The following is a 9,505-nucleotide window of genomic DNA, read 5'->3' on the forward strand; positions in this document are numbered from 1 at the left end:
TCCGTTTCCTCATCCGTTAACCGAGAAGACTGGACACGAGAGCTGAAGGTAAGCTCTGCTCGGGTTTAGAGAGCCTGGAGCTTTCCATTTATGCCACCTGCGCTGGTACATTTCCTGCATCCAGTATGCAAAGTGAAACATGTTCGTTCTCGCTCTGACTGCTCTTGTTGTAATTCTTATCTTTATTGCTACTCCTGCAAGGAGGAGTAAATCATTATGTGTGTATTTTTGTTGGCTTCCCCCCCCCTCTTTCAAAGTTAATTGGGTTACTTCTATGTAATTTTTTACAAAGTAAATTTCCAACTACCTTTAACCACAAATTAGTCATCACATTGAGCTTTTCAGGGTTATATTAAGTCATTCGTCATAGATGCTGCCGATAATAGTTAGCTTAGGCTAAATGTTTCCTCGTTCAGGGTATTTATCACATCCTGTACTTGCCATGCCTGTGGAAATGAAAGCAGGCAGGGTGCGAACTTGTTCACGGGACGTGCAGGGTAATGAATGAAAGCTGGTTAAGCTGCCAAGGCCTCTGTCTTTGGGGGATGGTTATTACTGGCATTAAATCCTTCGTCGGCATGTTTCATCCCTGAATGATCGAACTGGCAAAGAGGATGTGTACAGAGGTTCCTAAGTACTTACGGAGGATGGAGGAAGAAGCTGGGCTTTCCACTCTGGGAACCAAGATTTCCTTTGACCTTGGGCAAATCCTGTGCCCTCCCTCAACCTCTAGATCCTCACTTGTGTTGTGTGAACTGGAACCTCGACCCCACAGGGCTGTTGTGAGGTTCAAATGAAATTGTGTCTGTGAAACACAAGCCCAGTGCCTAGCCCTTAGTATTCGGCAGATTTTGACTTCCAGTCCCTTGACACCTGCCTTGAAAGTAATCTCCGAAGCATTCAGCTGGACTGATTATGACACACCTCACATCCCTAGTCTTCCATGCTGGATGGGTCTGCAGACTTGGGCCTCATATCTGCCTCATGGAAACATATCTTCAGGGGTACCCCATGAATTAATTAATCTGGCTTCTCATTCTGGTTCATCCTAATCCATTTTGTTTTGTTTTGTTTTGTTTTTAGGAAGTACCTTTTGACACTGAGTACATGCTTTCATGCTCTCTGCTATTCACCATCTACCCAAGCCCTTACTCTGGCTTCATGCTCTCATGTATGAACTGGCCTTTAGTGCAACACTTCATTGACTTCCATGACACTAGGAATGACACACAAGTAACTCCAGGATCCTTGCCTGGCCCACTGGCCCCATGTCTGACAGTGCTGAGAACATCCTTCAACTTCTCTTGCTACCTCCTTTCCCTTTTCCATCCACCTCTAGAAACAGGCCTTCCTGTGGCTCCAGGACCCCACCAAGCTTACTCCCACCTCAGCTCAGTTGCTTCTCCTTGCTAGAACCTTGCCTACCAGTTATGGCTTGTACTTCCACCAACTTCACGTCTTGGCTCAGATGTCATCCCCTTAAAGAAACCTTCCCATAGGAGCGCCTGGGTGGCTCCGTCGTTAAGCGTCTGCCTTCGGCTCAGGTCATGATCCCAGGGTCCTGGGATCGAGCCCCGCATCGGGCTCCCTGCTCGGCGGGAAGCCTGCTTCTCCCTCTCCCACTCCCCCTGCTTGTGTTCCCTCTCTCCGTCGAAAAAATAAATAAAATCTTTAATAAAAAAAAAAGAAACCTTCCCCTAACTCCCTGTTTAAGGTAGTACCCCCCACCCTTGCTCCCCATCCTCTCAGTCGGTTCTATTTGTCTTCCCAGTCTTTATCATTGCATTATATGTCAACTATATCTTTTGCCTGATTTGTCCCACTATAGTATGAGTAATATGATGGGAAGGCGTTTCTGTGTTTTCCTTTGCCCTATATCCCCAGCCCTAGACAAATGCCTGACACACAGTGTATATGATATAAATATTTGTTAAGTGAAAGAATATGTAAACACACTGACCTTTATCAATAACCACGTCATGGAACTTGGAATAAAGGGAAGAGGCAGATGAATGAGAGGCTTGTCCCCTCAGTGCATTTTCCCTTTGAATGATGATTGCCTTGCTCTGTCAGGTTGGGGGTATTATTCCCATTTTACAGTAAGAGAAAAAAGAGGCTCAAGGATTAGGATATTCAGGTAAAAGGATGGTGCATAAAAGTGCCTCCATTTCTCTAACAGTAACTGTTCTGTAAGGGCTTCTTTAGTGAAGAAACAATTTGTTATATAATCTAGGCCTGGGAACTATGTTTAATCTTCTGATTCTTGGGTTTATGATTTTTATTGTTGTTGCTATTATATTACTAATTATTATTTTTATTACTCCTTGAGCATGATATCATAATGTCAAGTTATCAGTATCCTATATCATAACATCAAATATCATAAACTCTCCAAGGCCATCTGAATGAGGACATAGCATATATTCTGTAGCCACACAGGATTCCGTTGATGGAATGCAGAAAACTAGATGAGCGGTTAGACTCACACTCATGCCAACTACACTACAGCCACTTCTGCTTCCTCGTTCTGTGCTCTCCTTGTTCGTGTGAAGGAGCCGAGGCTCAAGGTCACACAGAGGCAGAACTTACATAAGGCACGAGGTCTACAGAGTCCCTCAAGCTTTCTGTCCATGACGAAGTACTATTCTGTTCTTTCTTTCTTTATCACAAGCCACTAACAGAGTACCTGCTATTTAGTAGGTCTTGGGAAATGAATGACTGTATGCTTACAACACCAATTGTGCCCTTTGTAGTTGGGTCCCATTAATTCATTCACTGAACACATTTTTACTGGACTCTATTTCCCAAGACCTCAGCTGTAGCCAGGGGATGAAATGGTGGGGGGGTGGGACAATAGGCAGGTGTCCCTGCCTGCGGGAAGCTTCCATTCCATTCTCACATCAGTACAATATACATTGTTGCAGATGCTACTTTCTCTACATTGACTCTGGGAAATAGAAAATGAGAATGCTTGATTTAATATTTTTCAGTTCACTGCTTTTATTCCAAGAACAATTTTCACTCCAATTCTCTGGCCTTACCAGTGCTACTGAATAGAGATAATTCTTAAACACCCAGCAAAATGAAACACATGGTTTCTTTCTTTTGATGAATACATAACAATGTTTTTTTTTTTTAAATCTATTTTTGGAGACAACCTTTTTTTGTACAAACAAATTTTATATACGATGTTTTAAAGAAAAGAACAACCAAGGCATATAAACAAAACGCTTTTTCTTCATATATCAAATGGTTCATAAAAAAACATTTAGCTCTTGTTAAAGAAGCCATAGTGCTCCCTAATTACCATCAAGTGTTATCTCTTAAGCTCACCACATAAGGTATCTGCTTTAAGACAGAAGATAGCATAAATATAGTAGGCTGAGCCTGCACATTAAAAAAGAAATCAACTGGTCAACAGATGTACAGAAAGTACCTACTACATGCAAGACAATATTCTAGAAATGGATGCACACAAGAGAGACTTCATCTTTGCCATTAAAGAGCTTACATTCCAGGGAAGAAACAAAATAAACATGTAACCAGACATAATTGATGAGGATGATGTTAGGTCCTGGTAAGTGTTATGAAAAAGAGAACATTGACCTATGTGTTCAAGAGGGGCTGAGGGTGTTGCCTTAGCTGGAGGTGGGAGTCTCTGAGATGTTCTTGTGTTGGGACCTGAGTCCTGAGAAGAGAGTCACGTGGAGATGGGAGGCAATGGAAGGAACAAGACATACAAAGGCCCTGAAGAGAATGCACGTGTTGTGCTGTTCCAGGGACAGCAAGAAGGGCATGTGGTTGAAGCTTGGAGGTGCGGGAGTGAGTGGCCAGGGGTGAGGTTCAGGACACAGGCGGGGGTGACATCCCAGAAGGCCTTGTAGGGCACAGGGAAGAGCTCAAGGAATGGTTTCATGCAGGGAAGATCACACTGGCTGATTATAAAGCTCTCTCTTGCTTCTGCGTGTATAACAGCCTTTAGGGCACACCCATGAGGAGGCGGCACCAGGGAGCATGATGGCCCTGGATAGTGCTGGCCTGGATTCAGGTTTCAGTGTTAAAGGTGACAGGAAAAGACAGGGTTGGAGGACGTTTGGAGGAAGCACTCATAGAGTTTACTGATAGACCAGTTTGGGGTAAGAGAAAAGGGAAAAATTCAAGCATCGCTGCTAGTTTGGGGCTTTAGGAACTGGGTTAATGCTGGTGCCATTTCCTGAGATAGGAAGGCTGGGGGAGACGGGATGTGGGGAAAACATGTGCTCTGTTCTGGGCCAAGCGAAGTTTTAGATCCCATCAGATAGCTCACCAGAAATGCTGAGTTGGCAGTTATGCACAAGAGCCTAGGACTCGGAGCCATCGGGGCTAGAAATGCATATTTGAGAGTCTTTCTGTATCTGTGGTATTTAAAGACAGGAGGCGGCATAAAATCACCTAAAAAAATAGCACAGCCACAGAAGGTAAGGGGTTTGGGAAGGGAATCTTAAGACACTCCAAAATTCAGGGATCTGCTGGAGAGGAAGGAGACAGCTTAACAAGACAAAACGAGGGATGATTTAGGAGCAAAACAATGTAAGGAATATATTAATCCCGAAATGTCTTTCCCAATTAATCCTTGTGAAAAATCATCGTGTACTCCTTTGTCCCCGAGGTAGCTTGCTCGGCATCCCTTCTGGTCCTGGCTTCACCTTCAAGGGGAGAGGTGATGTTTTATAGGTGAAAGGCCATGGGTCTCTGGGAGAAAGACCTAGACCAAAATGTCTTATGATGTCTGTAATAGATTGGTGTATTTAATTGTCCAAATGCGCCTCTCTCCTAGACGATTAGTCCTGCATAGGGTAGGAGCCATGTTTTAATAATAATAACAGTAACAATAATGAAGATAAAACAGCGGGTATTAATAGAGGTTATGTCTGTGCTAGACACTGTATCATGAAAAGCTCTGTTTAATCCTCAAAACAAACTTTAGAGGCAGGGGTTACTATGATCTCCAGTTTTCAGATGAGTAAACAGGCTTATAAAGTTATAAAGGCATTCCTAAAATCATATAGCAAAGTCAATGCCAAATAGCACATTGAGACTTGTTCCGACTGTGATTTAAGCACTGGCTTAAAATATAGCCTTAGAATCCAACCAACCTGGGGATCTTGTTAAAGATACACATCCTGGTTCAGCAGGTCTAAAGCAGGGCCCATGACTCTGCATTTTTACCACCTCCCAGATGATGGGGGTGCTGCTGGTCCATGGACCATGCTGCCTTACTCAAAGCATCTACACCCTACTCCCATTTGCCGTACTATGGGAGTCCAGCAAATGCCTCTTGACAGAATGAACATGGGGAGAAGAGACAATAGGAGTCTTCCCTTCTGCTGAGGGAAACTCAGATCTAATGGGGCCACCTGACCTCAACATTTCTTAACTCCCAAGTAAGGAAGGAGAGATTTCAGTTCTCTTGTTTTTGTGATTAGGTCTTACACAAGACTGAGTCGAAACGCATTTCAGTCCCATCTTGGCTAAAACTTTAGACTAGAAATGAAAGAGATCGCGAATTGGGTCAAGATTATTCTAATCCCCACCACTGCATATAAGATCAAGGGGAACTTCCCCTGGCTTTCTCAGGCTTAACCATAAATTACATTTTGTGTGCGTGCATGGCAATTTTTTCCCTCGCAGTATTTTCCTCCCCACTACACCTGAAGTCCTTATAACTTTTTCTCCCTTTCCTTCATGCTGCTCGTAACAGAGGCTAAGGTTTCTCTGCTTTGCAAAGGGAAAAATAGGAAGCACAGATATTTTAAGTGGTTTCCCAAGGTCACTCTGGGCATCAGAAGTGAAAGGTGAAAGAAGAACGTAGACTCCATGCTCCTGACTCCTGGTCTGCATGCTCTCTCCCTCACCACACTACTCTCCCTGGTGACAGGCCTTCTTTCTCAAGGAAACAGAATGCTGAGCAACGAGATGGAATTAACAACCTTAAAAACTTGGGGGTGGAGGAAAGGTTTCTGAAGGACAGGTTATACCGAAACTCGACTACACCGTCCCCTTGAATTCTCTAACGTGTCCTTGTGGCTGGACTTCCAAGTGACCTTTCAGCTTCCACCTGCCCAGTGACCCATGGATAGGGGTTACTGTTCTCCATCCTACCAACCACTGCCACAGAGTCTAAAAGAGGCTGTACAAACAAAATTTTGGACACATGATGGAGTGTTTAAGATGACAGTGCCCCTAAGTCAGAGGTGTGTGTCTGATCCTTTAAAAATGGTCCAGAGACAATAAGACAGTCTGTCAGAATGAAGCTGGACCTTGCTGTGCTCTGTGTTGAGTCCTTCTCTTTTACTTCTGCCTTTGTCTGTGCTATGTCTTTTTCTTCTTTCATCTAATTTGGGGTTTTTATTTTATATATGTATCTATACTGTATGACATAACTTGGGGACCTGGCATGTCATTTGACTTGTCTCTTCTAGACTCTATCCGAACCATTGAAACTGAATCTCAGCTTTATCCAGTTACTACCATCAAGAGCACCTACTCTTGGTTTGGCTCTCGGCCCACAGTCTCATTTCATAATTGGCTCAGGACAGGATGTTCAAATGTGGAACCTGGAGCTTGGTTCATTGAAGTCAGTCTGAATATAGCACTTTACCTATTCTACCCACCACTTCCTTGGTTTGTTCCCTGGCATTATTCACAAATTCAAAGCTCTCTGGTCAGGGGGAAGATTGAGGGACCAGTTCTCTTTCATGGTCACAAGAGTGAGAGCATGAACACGCTAACGGGTTACACAGGCCAGCCAGGGGCAAATGGGTCTGGAGATTAGGAGCAAAACTAGTCCCAAGGGGGACTGTCAAGGGTCATAGCAGATTTGGCAAGCCCACCGTCAGGTTTCTGGAGCCAGAGATAAAAACTGAAGCGGAATATCTGGAGCCAGGTAAACACAGGAATAAAGCAGGAGACATGAATGGAAGAGGATTCAAGGCAAAGGCATTTGTGCCCTCGTGTGCGCAATGCCAGAGGATTAAGAGCGCCGTTATTTTGGGACTGGCCAGATTAAAAACACGGCATCTCAGCGGGTACCAGATCAACTTCCTTTCACTAGATTATAAACTCTTGAGAAAGGGGAATATGGTATAATTATTTTGTATCTGCCACATAAATTAGCAAAGTTCTTAGGACACAGAGAGCACTTAATGTACACTGAATTACCTGTCTCCTATATACTGCTTGACTTATGAAGCCTACTGTTCTTTTGAGAAAAGATTGTAGGACATGGCCCTCAGTGAAATGATGAACTCTATCAGTTAACCTCATATAAGACTGATTTCAAGGAGTAAAGTGTAGTCTCTAGAATCCATCTTCTCAGGCTTGAGTCTAGCCTTGCCACTTGCTGGTATATGTGCATATATATGTATATACACATGCACAAACACACATATTTATATATATATACAGGTAGAGAGAGAGAGTTTGAGAGGGAGAGAGAGAGAGGCTTGTATGAAATTGTGTAGTTAGTGTCGGTAAGGTTGTCTCTGCATCTGATCTGGAACTTGAAATTTACAGGGAACACATTCACAAGGGGAAGATCATGAACAGGCTAGACTAAGTCCCACAGGCATGACATGGAACTCCACAAAGATGGACTGAAAACCTTGTCTGTTCTTGTTGCCTCTGACCTGGGTTGCAACAAGAGTGTTCTGCAGAAACCAGGGCCATTTGTTTCAGAACAAAACACACACCTGATCTAGCACTCAGAGAAGCTGAAAGAGGGATCCAAGGGAAAGTAGAGAAATTGCAGACCCAGCTGCTGCTTCATGCCAGTGAGGAAGTCAGGTGGTCGGTCACAATGAACGTGAGCAACAAAATGGAGGCTGTTTCTCTGTTGCCCTCCAGAATATCCCAAGAATCTTTTTTTGTGGCTGACCCTAGGAAACACGTAGGAAAGGGAATCCTGGGAAATGTGCTTCAGCCTAGCAGAGTTGACAGATGACAAAGTCATCGCAATGACAGATCAAATAATTTTAGGTAACTTAGTAATATGTGAAGCCAAGTCAAAATCTTCCTCATCTAAAATTTACGTGTTCATCGTGGCAGCAAATTAGAATTGGAAGACAGAAATCTTAGAGTGTGAAGGTTTCAAGCTCTTTGGTGTGGGGGCCACGAAGCCATGGGATTTGTCTTGTATTTATTCTCCCTTGTTAAAGTCAGTCAAACTTGTTTCCTAAGCAGCCCAGAGCTTGTGCAATTGCTCTGTGAAGTCATGAAGGACCCAGGCTCTTCTAGCTTTCCATTCCACCATATGTGGCAGGTAGTTCTCATCTTTGGGGTATTGAGATGGATGCTCTGCCCCAGGCATTGATGCCATCTACCAGGTGGAAAGAAGGAGTTAGTGAGGAAAAGGGGAGTTCCTTTGGTTGGTGGGGGGTAGTTTTCCTGGAAATCAGCAGGAGATCACAGCTTTTGTCTCACCGATCACAACGGATCAAATGTCTACCTCTAGCAGCTGGGAGGGCTGGGGGCTGGTGTTTTGGGGCTTTCTTTTCTTATAAACACACTACTGCTCCAAACAAAATTACGGTTGTGGTAGTATGGAAGAAGTGAGGAGAGGTGGATACTGGATGGGTAACAGGCATTGAGTGCCCGAGGGGAAAACACCAGGAAAAAAACAGGGAGATCAGGCAGGAAACTTCTGAAGAAGGAAGAGCCTGGAGACTTGGAGGGTGGGCCATGGATGTGCATGGTTGGAAGTGGTGGTGTCAGATGCATTGTGGAGGTAAAGCGACCAGGATTGGCAGATAGATTTTATGCTCTGTGGTATGGAAAAAAGACAAAATCCCATGAGCCTTGATTTAGGATAAGGTTTGGATGTTGGGCTGCCTGGACCTAGTGGCCATGTCACAGGACTCGGGACACCATGCTTCACTCTTTTGCCATGTTGCAATGATGCAGCTGGACGCGAGGAAGGTCAGACAAAAGCAAGGAATGGATGCTGGATTATTCAATTCTAAAGGATGAAGGAATGGGCCCACATGGAGGTGGGCGTCGTGGCTGTTCAATGGATGAAAAGTGATGTACAGCTAAAAGTAGGAAAACCAGGTTTGGGGGTACGGCAAACACCCAGCATTAGCTCTTACCACCTGCCCCTGCAATGACCTGAACTTCTCTTGAGACTCAGCTTCTTTCTGTCTAAAATTAGGGAGTGATAACTTTATCATCTTAAGCTTGTTCTGAGAATTACTTGAGATCTTTATAAGAATGATTTCTTTTTCTCCCTTGGTGCCTGTCCTGGGGAAGGAGGTACCCTCTTTTCTGAAGCCCCAGGAAATTCCGATAACAGACTTACACCATATCCTAGAGACCATCTGATGTTATGGAAAGGGCCACACTTTAGCACACATAGATAGGGTGTCAAAACCTCCTCATCAGCAATGTGACAACTTGTGCTGACCACAGTCTGACAAATGCAGAAGAAAGAAAGAAAGAAAGAAAGAAAGAAAGAAAGAAAGAAAGAAAG

Source organism: Callorhinus ursinus, unplaced genomic scaffold, assembly GCF_003265705.2.
Source record: "Callorhinus ursinus isolate GAN/ISIS: 27379988/994484 unplaced genomic scaffold, GSC_fseal_2.0 scaffold4, whole genome shotgun sequence".
Lineage (NCBI taxonomy): Eukaryota > Metazoa > Chordata > Mammalia > Carnivora > Otariidae > Callorhinus > Callorhinus ursinus.